A 13,763-nucleotide genomic window follows, 5' to 3' on the forward strand; every position below is an offset into this window, starting at 1 on the left:
TCGCTGGGTCATGACATCAGTTTTGAAACTGGCCAGGGAAGAGTGCCGGGCCCCACTGCAGCCCCTCAATCAGTCTTCCTCCCGCACTGTCATGACTGAAACTTGCCCCAGCTTTTCAACTCAGCACCACGTCTTCCTACCTCTAAGCCAAGCCCCGATTCCAGCGTGTGGGGCTGGTGCTTGGACACACTGTCTGCTTTGTGCTCCTGGCCTCCCATGGGATACTAAATTCTGCCCCCACTGGCTCCTGCCTCAAGAACTACTTGTGGTCCTGCCATGAATGAAAGAATAAATGAATACATTACACAGAAACAAGATGCTGTCAGCTCACACCAACTCACGAGAGCACACGGCACGCATCTCTTTCCAGTTGCACATTCAGTGGCTTCCTTCACAGTGAGAGCTTGCAATACTCCACACTGGGAGTATTTATACCACAGAAATCAGCAAATGCTTCAAACCAGGACTATGCTTCCCCAGAGACCCAGTTGTTAAATATTTACCAGCACCCCACTGGCTGAAGTCTATCTAACATGAAAAAGCTTCTGCTCTCTAGAGGCCTCCTGCTGCTCTGCAGACCGATCTAGAGGAATGTATCACCAGGAGGCCTCCATCCATCCCCCACCACCCAGGCCTGAGTTACCTTGGGCAACTGCCTGCTCAAATTTCTGTTCCTGATTCACGCAACCCAGTTTTTTTGTTTGTTTGTTTGTTTGTTTGGTTCCCAAGTTTTATTCAAGAACTCATACAAAATATTCCGGATAAATGAAATTTAATCCTCATCTTCCTCCTCTTCTTCGTCCTGGTTAATCTGGAAGTAACGTAATTCATAACTCTCTGCTGTTAGCAACTACACGCAACCAGTCACGTAGATTATTCTTCTTCAAATATTTTTTGGTGAGATTTCAAATACCTTTTGGAGAAGGCCACCTCAGATGTCACGGTGATCTTGCTCTTGCTCCTTTCGATGGTCACCACCCCTCCACCAAGGTTCCCAGCTTTTCCGTTCACTTTGATCCTTTCTTGCAAAAACTGCTCAAAATTGGCAGCATCCATGATTCCATCTTCTACAGGGTGAGTGCAATCAAGAGTGAACTTCAGAACCTGCTTCTTTTTTTGCCCACCTTCGCCACAAGCTTTTTCACAGGAGCTATGGCAGCAGCGGAGTTAGAAAGGGCTGCAACCAGTTTATTTAACCGTAGTCCTCGCTCCTTGAATCCCCTCACTGTACACACTTGCCTTAGTTCAGGCTGCCTTCACAAAATACCTTAGACTGGATAATTTATAATAATAGAAATTTATTTTGCACAGTTCAGAGGTTGGGAAGTCCAAGAGCAAGGCCCTGGCAGGTTCAGTGTCTGGAAAGGGCTTGCCTTCTGCTTCCGTGATGAGTTCTCATGTGGCAGAAGATGTGAATGCTGTGTCTGCCTAGACTGAAACAGCAAAAAGGCCAAACAGGCTTCCTTGAGCTTTCTGAGGGCACTAATTCCACTCAAGAGGACAGAGCCCTTATGACCAAATCCTAAAGGCGCCATCTCCTAACACTATTGCATTTGATGGGTTCTTTCTTTCTTTCTTTCTTTCTTTTTTTTTTTGAAATGGGGTCTCACTCTGTTGTCCAGGTTGGAGTGCAGTGGCACAATCACTGTTCACTGCAGACTCAATCTCCCAGGCTCAAGAGATCCTCCCATCTCATCTTCCCAAGTAACTGGGACTACAGGTGCACACCACCATGCCCAGCTAAGTAAAAAAATTTTTAATGCAGACAAAGGTCTCACTATGTTGCCCAGGCTGGTCTTGAATTCCACGCTTTAAGCAATCTTTCCGCCTCGTCCTCCCAAAGCACTGGAATTACAGGTGTGAGCTATTGTGCTTGGCCAGGATCATGTTATAACATAAATTGTGGAGGGACACAAACATTCACACCATAGCAGCACCCCACAGATAACCAGGTCTCATTGGCTTTGAGTCTTGAAAAAGCATCGCAAATTCTGACAAATGTGCTGGGTACTCTACAAGATACTAAGAGAGACACAAAGACCAGCAAAACCCTTAATGCTGAGACATAACACAATATAATTTCAAGGATACAAAAAAGAAAATCATTAGAGTTAATGTTCACTCTTTTTCTTCCAAAATTCTTTTCAAGATACTTTTCTAACTTTTCACAAACCATAAACAGCTTAGATCACTGATATTATCAAAGGTACTGGCATAGGTATGCAGTCTGTTGACCAGAGAAGAGAAAATGTCTCCAGGTGTCAGGAGGGGAGGCCCAAGTATCACATATTAATTACACACCGCTTGGAGACACTCTTTATTCCTGGTCAGTTATATTGAGACCTCTGGTTACCAACTAAGGGAGGGGAAGAGTGATGATCAATAGCATCTAAGGGGCTTTTCGTTTTTGTTTATTTATGTATTTATTTTTGAGACAGGGTCTCGCACTGTTGCCCTGGCTGGAGTGCAGTGGCGCGATCTCAGCTCACTGCAGCCTCAATCTCCCGGGCCCAAGCAATCCTCCCACCTCAGCCTCCCAAGTAGCTGGGACTACAGACACCCACCATGAGCCATGGTGCCCGGCCAAAGGGGCTTTTCAGAACTCTGGGTAAGCCTATCTCCTGGTGGCCACTCCCTTTCTTTGTGAAAAGTTGCTGCTTTAAAATATTGCATTGTTTATTTTACATGCATTTATCTCTTATTTCCACAATTGGATTGTAGGTTCCTTAAAGACAGAGATAGTGGCTTGCATATTTTTTTACTTTTTTCAGGCTTCAGCAATGTTGATAACATTAAAATTAAAATTGTTCTATATGTCAAAAAAGAAAAAATAACTTTAAATACATTTTGGTTTTTTAGAGACAGGGTCTCTGTCACTCAGGCTGGAGTGTAGTATAAATACAATTTAAGGGCAGATGACAACACGTTAAATTTATTTGCAACATATCACATCGATAATATAGTCTCAAGACCTCTTATAAGTAATTGGAAAAAAGAAATGCTACAGGCGAAGAGCAAAAGGTAAAATTTACAAAAACTGTACAAATGGCCAATAAACATTTGAAAGTCTGGTGAGCCCCACAGACGTTACCAAAAAGATGCAGCAATGAGATGCCTTCTTCACCTACTAAATTGATTTCAGTTTTTAAAACATGATTATACCCTTTGTAGCTGATCTTTGGGGCAATAGATACTATCTTACATTTCTAGGAGAAGTATACATCGGTGTGATATTGCTAAAAAAGATAACTTGGAAACAGCATAAATGGGAGACAATAGGAAATCAATTAATTAATTGGATTATGTAACATATACAGAAAGAAATATAATAAAACCATTAAAAATATTGTTACAGAAAAATATTTAATGGCATGGAAAATGAAATGAGCTATTAGTAATAAAGTGTGCTATCAACAAAAAAAAAAATGAGCCATTAATAATAAATAACTGAAGGCCGGGTGCAGTGGCTCATGTCTGTAATCCCAGCAATTTGGGAGGCTCAGGTGGGTGGATCACCTGAGGTCAGGAGTTCGAGACCAGTCTGGCCGACATGGTGAAACTCTGTCTCTGCTAAAAATAGAAAAAAATTAGCCAGGCGTGGTCGTGCATGCCTGTAATCTCAGCTACCTGGGAGGGTGAGGCAGAAGAATTACTTGAACCCAGGAGGTGGAGGTTGCAGTGAGCCGAGATCACGCCACTGCACTCCAGCCTGGGCAACAAGAGAGAAATTCTGTCTCAATAATAATAATAAATAATTGTAGGAAAAAGTACAGTTATGCATTACTTAATGACAGAGACACATTCTGAGAAATGCATTGTTAGAGGATTCCTTCATTGTGCAAATGAAATATGCCGTCTAGGTTTGTGTGTAATAATAATAAATTATGCTATTAATCATAATAAATGAGCTATGAATAATACATAATTGTAGGACAAAATACAATTATACGTTACTTAATGACAGAGACACATTCTGAGAAATGCATTGTTAGAGGATTCCTTCACTGTGCAAATAAAATCTACCATCTAGGTTTGTGTGTACTTAACAAAAACCTAGATAGCAGAGCCTACTGCACACCCAGGCTGTACGGTACAGCCTTTTGTTCCTAGCTTATATACCTGTGGAGCATGCTACAGTACTGAATACTCTAGGCAACTGGAGCACAGTGGCAAGTGTTTGTGTGTCTAAACATATGTAAACACAGAAAGGTAATGCATCACACATTAACGTCACTATGTGATAGGAATTTTTCAGCTCTGTTATGGTCTTATGGAACCACCATCATATATACAGTCCGTTGTTGACCAGAACATTGTCATGCAGGGCATGACTGTATAGAAATATACAGAAATTTCATAAAAGATATATTGCCTTTGTGATCAGAACAAAAGCCAAGTGTTTCATCTTTTTCATGTTTAAAATAAAAACAGGCAGCACACAGTGGCTCACGTCTATAATCCCAGCATTTTGGGAGGCCGAGGTGGGTGGATAGTGAGGTCAGGAGTTTCAAGACCAGCCTGACCAACATGGTGAAACCCTGTCTCTACTAAAAGTAGAAAAATTAGCCAGGCATGGTGGCGCACGCCTGTAATCCCAGCTACTCGGGAGGCTGAGGCAGGAGAATCACTTGAACCCAGGAGGCGGAGATTGTGGTGAGCCAAGATCACGCCACTGGACTCCAGCCTGGGTGACAGAGCAGACTATGTCTCAAAAAAGTAAAATAAAATAAAACAAAATAAAAACAGTGTATTATAACTGTGGATCTTTCATTAGGCCTTTTTTGGAAACAGAAAATAACAAAGTCTCCTCTTTCAGTACTGTCATATTAATTAGGAACAATTCTTCAGGCAATGAGTGGCAATTTTCTTTGGCGACTTACATCAATAGGCAGATAAACTATACTACCTGCCAGAAGATGAAAATATGCCTTTGACCAAGGAGGCAAGCTCTCAGTCATGGTGACATGGCAGTCATAAAAGTACCCATTAGAGTCTGACAGTCTTTGGCCTTGGATTTAGTTACAGAAAACATCCTCTGGGGAGTTGAGTAAAGGGTCTTAGGTCAGGGAAGGGAAAATGTGCACAGGAAAAGGGAAAGGTGGAGTCATGTGGCTATCAGCGTGGCCCCTGCCGCCTACATGAGAGCTGACATTCTCTGTCCTCTGCACCTCTACATGAGGAAGGCAAGCACTGAAGACCTCAAGCAGCACCAGTCACTGGGAGCGGCTTTCTAGAAAGTTCTTATGCTCATTGTACACGACCCTGCTTGGAAAGATGCTTCCTTGGGCAGCCAGACTGTAACTGACATTATGTGTTTCTGTGCTGCCAACTCGAGAGCTCAGCCTGTGTTCAGCAGCAAGATCTGGAGCGTGTTGAGTCCATGCGGTCCCAGCTTCCTCGGCACAGCTGCCCAAGGATGCTGGAAGGGCTGAGAGGGTGCTTTCATGTTGGTTTAGATTCTTACTTGCTCAGAGCCTGGAAGCATGAGTTTAGCTACATTCCTGAAAGCACTGACATCTTTTTCCCAGCCCCACCTAATAAGAGAGCCCATCTGCCTTTCTCCCCACCCAAAGTCCCCTTCCCCTGCACACCAGAGACTGAGTCTGGACTCTAACTTTATGATGTTTCTCCATAGAGCTGCAGGGTCTGCACCTGGTAATCTGCTCATTTTAATCTGCCTAACCACCTACTTAACCAAACTGAGGATGCCTCAGTTCATCTGAGAGGCTAAACTGAAGTGTGTGCGGAAACCAGGCATGTGCATGTCCGTCCTCAAAGTCCAACAACATCTTGTTAAGCCACATCCCAGGACCTGAAATTAAGCTGAAAAAATCTCTAGGACCAAATGCCAAATGTGGAAAACAGCCTCATTCTCCTGCATTGTGTGCTATGCACCTTCTGGTGATGGGAGCAGTCAGAGTCCACAGTGAAAACTGCTCTGCCTCAGTGCTACTGATGTGGGGAAATTTAAGACTTGTGGGGAAGGCTAAGGCAGGAGGACTGCTTGAGGCCAGGAGTTCAAGACCAGCCTGAGCAACATAGCGAGTCCCCATATCTACAAACAAAATAATAAGTTGGCTGGGCATGGTGGTGGGGGCCTGTGGTCTCAGCTACTCAGGGCACTGAGGCTAGAGGATTGCTTGAGCCCAGGAGTTCAAGGCTGCAGTGAGCCATGATGGTAGCACTGTACTCTGCCTGGGTGGAAATTTAATTAACAACTAAAGAAAACAAAATAAAATACTGAGGGTCTAGACGGACCACCGGCATGTTTTTTTCCTACTTCCCTCCAAATGTTGGCACCTTCCTCCTTCTATCCCTGACGATATGATGCAGCCTTTCACCTGCAGAACCCTACTAACTGTGTGCTCATCACCTTTCAGAGTGGCTCTGTCCACAGGCGGCTCTGATGGTTTGAAAGGGCACCCCTCTGTTTAACTGAAATCTGGCTTTCCAAATCTCACCCACTGCTTCTAGCTCTGCCTTCCTGGAAGACTAAAAGGCAGAAAATCAAATTTCCATTCATGGTATTAATTATAATATTGGTGTAGCTTTAGAGGTAGGCAAAGGTAAGAAAATACAGAAGTGATAGAGCAATTGCAAGATGACCCACTGAAAATCCTTATCAAGCTGTTTGGAGGCAAATGCTCACAGCTGATAAATGACTGGGAGGTGGTCATGAGAACTGGGCATTGACCATAAGGTAAAGAATTGAAAACCTCACTAGTCATGAGAAAGATGTAAATTAAAACCACAAGGAGCTATCACCTCACATCAGTCAGAATGGCTACTATTAAAAAGTCAAAAAATGACAGATGTTGCTGAGGTTTTGGAGGCAAGGGAATGTGTATACACTGTTGGTGGGAATGTAAATTAGTTACCCCTGTAGAAAGCAGTTTGGATATTTCTAAAAGAACTAAAAACCAAATAATAAATTATTCATTTATTATCATTCAATCCAGCAATCTCAGGAAAATAAATTGTTCTATCAAAAAGACACACGCACACATATGTTCATTGCAGCACTATTGACAATAGCAAAGACATGGAATCAACTTAGGTGCCCATCAATGGTGGACTGAATAAAGAAAATGTGGTATATATACACCATGGAATACTACGCAGCCATAAAAACGAATAAAATCATGTCCTTTGCAGCAACATGGATGCAGCTAGAGGCCATAATCCTAAGTGAATTAACACAGAAACAGAAAAATAAATACAGCATGTTCTCACTTAAAAGTGGAAGATAAATCTTAGGTTCACACAAAGATAAATATGGGAACTCCACAAGGAGGGGGTGGGGGACAAGGGCTGAAAAACTTCCTATGGGGTACTGGGCTCGCTATCCGGGGACGGGATCAATAAAAGCCCAAACCTCAGTGTCACACAATAGGCCCACATCACAAACCTGCACATGTACCCCTGAATTTAAATTAAAATGGCAATTGCTTACAATACTCTAAGCAAGTTGCATTGCTTTGCTCAGCAGCCACTCCTTAGGATGGAAAGGCACATAAAAAATTCATTAGTATAAATATTGTTTTCAGATTTTTTCCTCTCAAACAGTAGAAACATTATGGCTTATAAATGTTAACATGACTAATGAACTATTACAAGGAGGTATGTATGTCACTGCCTCACATTTACTGCCTCAAAGTTATTTCTAAAAATAAATGTGAACAGACGGGATACTTATCCACATTGACTTCATCTTACACTTCTTATAGGTACGGAGGGAAAACAATAGAGAAAAACCCACAAATGCTAGAGAAAGCTGCATTTCTACCCGGAGAAAACGTAGCCATCAACTGGGTGAGAGCAATACAGTTCGGTTCCTTCTTTCTTTGATAACCTTTGCTAAAGGTCAAGGTAATCATTTCTGTATTTCTCACTAGTCTTCAAAACAAAATTATACAGGGGCCAAGGAAGCTCTAGCCGTGACTGGTCTCTTTATTTCCAGGGCTTATGACTCCAGTTCCTTAGAAAATTCAAGAGAAGAATGGAAGCAAATAAGTAGGTGTCATGGTTAATACTGAGTGTCAACTTGATGGGATTGAAGGATGCAAAGTGTTGTTCCTGGGTGTGTGTGTGAGGGTGTTGCCAAAGGAGATTAACATTTGAGTCAGCTGACTGGGAAAGGCAGACCCACCCTCAACCTGGGTGGGTACAATCTAATCAGCTGCCAGTGTGGCTAGGATAAAAGCGGGCAGAAGAACGTGGAAAGACTAGACTGGTTTAGTCTTCCAGCCTCCATCTTTCTCCCCGGCTGGATGCTTTCTGCCCTAGAACATCGGACTCCAAGTTCTTCAGCTCTGGGGCTCGGCCTGGCTTCCTTGCTCCTCAGCTTGCAGACGGCCTGTTGTGGGACCTCACCTTGTGACTGTGTGGGTCAATACTCTCTAATAAGCTCCGCTTTATATATACATTTATCCTATTAGTTCTGTCCCTCTGGAGAACCCTAATACAGTAGGGTAGATCCTGGCTTCTCTTTGGCTGCATTTTCAAGGTTCAAAAGGTAGCTGAAAGAAAATTAACCTCTTTAAGGAAACGAAAAGGCTCAGAGGCTTCTTTGAGGTTGACTAGTAGAAGACATTCTAGCTGCACTCACATTTTTGTTACAACCCATGTAAACCATAAATGAAGTTCTTCTAATCCAATATTTTGTGGTGAAATCATTTATCCAGCCTTAGCAGGGGCATGAAGCCTTCAGGGCTAGAAAGTTGTTTATTGTTATCTTGGCAGCTTCGTTATTACATCTGCAAACTTTGGAGCTTAGTGTTTGTATGCAAATAGCCCCATCATTCCATTTTTTTTTTCTTTTTTCCCTTTAACAACTTTGCAAGCTCTTTAAGGATACACAGTCGACTATAGACGCCTGTGTGCCCGGGGCCAGAATAGTGCTCCCCACAGAGTGGACAATCAATAAATATGTGTTGAGTGAACAAATTCTTGAGGAAGGGAGCATTTACACAATGAAGTTATGGGAAGGGAGATCTACAAATACTTTCAAATGAAATGTGTACTTGCAAATTCTTCTTCAGTGAACAAACATGTACAAGGCCACAGTGCTCCCAAGACCTACAGCTCCCAGGGACCTCATTCTCATAGACTATAAATGATTAGCCCTCTTTTCTTTCTTTCTTTCTTTTTTTTTAAATCTTGATGGGTTTAAGTGAGAAGAAAATGGAGAATTGTTTTCATTTCTCAGTAGAGAAGTCCTTCGGCCACTGCAACTGTAACAACAACGCACTCAAGTTGCTCAATCTATGCCTTTGTTTCATGAAATATCAAAGCAAATGTCTGGTTTTAGAGATGTGTAGGGCTTAATTAGAAAGCAAGATGATCCCTGAAGATCCAGAAATTATTGACCCTGCCAGAGCACAGTATATTCACTGGGCAACCATTGTCAATACTTGAAAATGCACACAGGCAGAAAATATTTAAGGGAATAAGGCTTCCATGCCATTTATCCTGGAGACATGATTTCAGCAAGTTTCTTTTAGAGTCAACACAAAGAGGCAATGGAAACAATGGAGGACAGAATCAATGCAAGATAGTGTCTCCAAGTCTCACTTCTCCTGTTCGGGAAGTGAGAATCGCAACCTGTAGGAACACGGCCTCAACCAGGCCGCATGGACGGATTGAAACAAAGCACAACAGACCCATCTGAGGAAAGGTGAGTGGCCACATGCAGAGACTCTCCAAAAATGAGCCTTGCTTAGCAAGGGATACAAATAGCATAGGCAAGCCTGAGTCTCCTCTTACCCAGATAAAAAAAGCATCCCAGTAAGAGGTGATTATGTAGACATTCAGGCTTGCCTATGCTATTTGTGTCTTTTCTGCATGTGGCCACTTACCTTTCCTAAGATGGATCTGTTATGCTTTGTTTCAATCCATCCATGCAGCCTGATTGAGGTTGTGTTCCTCAGATAAAATAAGCATCCCAGGGCTAGGTGTGGTGGCTCATGCCTATAATCCCAGCGCTTTGGGAGGCCAAGGCGGGTGGATCACCTGAGGTCAGGAGTGTGAGACCAGCCTGGCCAACATGGTGAAACCCAGTCTCTACAAAAATACAAAAGTTAGCTGGGCATGGTGGTGGGCACCTGTAATCCCAGCTACTTGGGAGGCTGAGGTAGCAGAATCGCTTGAACCCGGAGGTGGAATTTGCAGTGAGCCAAGATTGCAAGATTGCGCCATTGCCCTCCTGCCTGAGTAACAGAGAGAGACTCAGTCTCAAAAAAAAAAAAAGAAAAGAAAAGAAAAGAAAAGCATCCCAGCCCTCATGCATGCTTCTTAAAACCACCATGAATATGGACACTTCATCCAAAGAAAAGAAATTATAACACACGAAAAACCACATGAAAGTCACTCACAGAGAAAACAAGTATCTTTGAGATTAAACAAGAAGAGAATGCAAAGAACGTAGTAGGAACATGAAATGGAATCGTTTTACCAAAACGATAGAATAATGGCTTTGAAGAGTTTTATAACAAACTGCAAGACATTTTCCTCTTTCTAGTTAGGGGCTTGTCAAAGTATCTGATAAGAACTTCCTGGCATTTCAACTGAAGAATTCCCCCAAGTTACTAAAGCCAGGACCTTCTCGTGAGACAGTCTTCACCAAACACTCCACATAAACCACGCAGAACACACAAGTGCAAAGGGAAGTGAAGTCAATGTACTTTTTAGAAATGGACATATGCTGATCAGTCAATTTCTATTTCAACAAACCTCTTATGCTTAGATTCAGAGTAAGAAATGTCAATATGAATGGTCCCACTTTTGTATCTGATTACACGACAAAGCCAGCAATATATTTAGAATCTTAGGCTTCTAAAGCTGAAAGGGAACTTAGAAGGCAACTCAGGCATTGTTGCAAAGAGTTTTGCTTTAATTTTCAAATTCTGCAGAGTACAGAATGGCTTCAGTTGTTTGTCCAGGAATACAGTCTGCAGTTCTCCAGTTCAAGCCCTTCCCACCACAAGGCAGCAGGCCTTTCTGGTATGCTTGTGTCACCCCAGCTGCAGATTGCTCCATCTTATGAAGCAGCTTGAGAAAGTAATCTATCATATTTGCAAGCTCACTAAATCAAGAAATAAATCAACCTATGGAAAGGCAGAGAAGTGGGTCTCAATGTGTGTGAAACCTTTGTTTTCTTAAGTCCAACAATACGATAAAAACCAAGTATGGTGGTAATCATTCAAGAATGAAGGTTGAAAAAAAAAAAAAAAAAGAATGAAGGCTGATGAGAGATGGTTTCCCAGAACTGCCTTTGTTGAGATTTTCTTTCTCCTCAGTTCCCTTCGTACTTTTTAGATCCTTTTGTGAAATAAAGATTTTCCACAATGGCTTAACATTGAGGTTTCTGTATCTGAAAATCATAGGAACTTTTTTCTTCAAAGTATTTGAACATTTATTTCAGATTGGATCTTTCCATGTGCTGTACACCAGAAGGGAGGGGGTGGTGGAAATAAATGGAAATATTGAAGAAGCACGGGAAATAATTGATAAATCGAGATTGTGGGAAGATAGAAGGACAAAGCATCGAAACACAAATGGTAGCAATTCCACTCCTATGTCTGTACCCAAGGAACGAAAGACTGGTACTCACAGGAATGCAAACAGATGAACGCAGCATCATTCGCGATAAGCAAAAGGTGGGAACAGCCAAATGTCCATTGATGGATGAATGAATAAAGCAATGATGGTGCAGTACACGGTTTCTTTTCCGGCATTTGTTAAAAATCGGATAATCGGTTGCTTGTTTAGCTGAATCTCCCCATAGCCCACAGGATTCTTGAGGGCAATACCTTAACTACTTTAATTATCAACTACTTACTCAACACTGAACACATATGGGTACTCACTGACATTGTGTTAGTTCCTTTGATGATTGTAGTCATTCCTATTTCACAAATCAACAGGAGAGAGAGAAAAAAGCATTCCTTGGGCCGGGTGCATTGGCTCACACCTATAATCCAAGCACTTTGGGAGACTGGGGCAAGAGGATTGCTTGAGTCAGGAGTTTGAGACCAGCCTGGCCAATATGGTGAAACTCCGTCTCTACTAAAAGAAAGTACAAAAATTAGCCAGGTGTGGTGACATGCACCTGTAATTCCAGCTACTCAGGAGGCTGAGGCAGGAGAATCGCTTGAACTCAGTAGGCGAAGGTTGCAGCGAACTGAGATCGAGCCACTGCACTCCAGCCTGGACAGCAGAGCAAGACTCTCTCTGAAAAAAATAAATAAATAAATAAAAAAGCATTCCTTGGTGTGGAAAGGTAGCAAAGAGGGCAGTCAAAGGAATTAACCAGAAAGTATGAGGAAGGGGGAAGATTAAGGGGATATGTACAGAGAGATGGGAAAAGGTAGAATTAATCAAAAGCTGAGTGATAAAGACAGAGGAAAGGTCAGCTGACCCTCCAATCAGCATCCGCCTACTCCCTGCCTGAACGCTGAGGGGTCCTCCCCTGGGAACCTTGTGGACAGCAGAAGAGCTCTCCCTGACCCGGCCTGGGGGCCTTGATCACTTTCATGCCCTCAGTTGCAATTTCCCATTTTTCTCTACAGAAGGGCTCTCATAGGCCTCTTGACTTTTTCCCTCTGCCTGGAAATTCCCCCGCTCACTTTGCCCTTGGCCAGCTCATAAGATTCCTCCATCTCTTGGCACCCACACTGACCCTCCATGAAGCCCCACTGGTCCTCCCCAGGACACACTTAGGGTCTCTCCCGGGCCGGATCCAAGTTGTATAAGGTCTGAAGTATGAAAGAAAAGAATCCAAAATTACAAAGGAAAAATTAGGCATGAAAGCGAACATTTATCTAGAATGAGTATAAAATCATAACATATCACAATAACATCTGACAAATTCCACAGCTATTACAAAATCCACAGAAATAGTGACTGCCTCATATACCTCTATAATAGTTCTCTTTCCTCTACATTTTTGCTGCAAACCCTGATCTCTTCTTCATAAAACAATTTTCTACCTTTTATTTTCTATACAGAGGATAAAAAAAGATCCATTCTCTTTGCTCTAATAGTTTATGGTGATTTGCTTTAGCTTATAGACTGTTTGAAAACATGTCTTCCAGCTTCAAACTCAGTAGTGATGCCGTATAAGAGTTGAAGACTGGGCTGGGTGCAGTGGCTCACGCCTGTAATCCCAGCACTTTGGGAGGCTGAGGTGGGCTGATCACTTGAGGCCAGGAGTTCGAGATCAGCCTGGCCAACATAGAGAAATCCCGTCTCTACTAAAAATACAAAAATTAGCCGGGCGTGGTGGCAGGTACCTGTAATCTCAGCTACTTGGGGGAGGCTGAGGCAGGAGAATGGCTTGAACCCAGGAGGCAGAGGCTGCAGTGAGCCGAGATCGTGCCATTGCACTCCAGCCTGGGGGACAAGAGCAAGACTTCATCTCAAAAAAAAAAAAAAAAGAGTTGAAGACTGCTCCCACATCTGCAGAAGCCTCTCTCAAGTTTTCCCACAACCAAACCCTCTGCTTACAAAGTGACAAGTCTGATAATTTGAAGGACATTCCACAGACTAGTTTCTGGCTTCATCCATCTAAATCATATTTCTCCTCCATTGTTCACCTAGCTCTGGTGCCCAGAGCTAGAAGACGTATTTAAATTGTGGTATAGCCTCTGATCATGAAGCTTTATGTCACATTGCTGAGTCAGAAAGGTGAGTGATAGGAGTATTTCTGGAAGCTGCTCCTATACAGGGAAGCCTGACAACAGCTTAACTATGAACCCATAAAA

At 42.7% G+C, this 13,763-nt stretch overlaps 1 pseudogene across 1 annotated transcript; it reads right to left on the reverse strand.

The window, feature by feature from the left end:
- Positions 1 to 725: 725 nt before the first annotated feature.
- Positions 726 to 4,958, reverse strand: LOC105516891 (annotated as a pseudogene). Its single transcript, XR_001002572.1, has 2 exons — positions 4,907 to 4,958; positions 726 to 1,177 (listed from the first exon to the last, which is right to left on the reverse strand). The product of XR_001002572.1 is annotated as a 60S ribosomal protein L22 pseudogene (transcript).
- Between the last annotated feature and the right edge of the window lie 8,805 nt (positions 4,959 to 13,763).

Source organism: Colobus angolensis, unplaced genomic scaffold (assembly GCF_000951035.1).
Source record: "Colobus angolensis palliatus isolate OR3802 unplaced genomic scaffold, Cang.pa_1.0 Scaffold293, whole genome shotgun sequence".
Lineage (NCBI taxonomy): Eukaryota > Metazoa > Chordata > Mammalia > Primates > Cercopithecidae > Colobus > Colobus angolensis.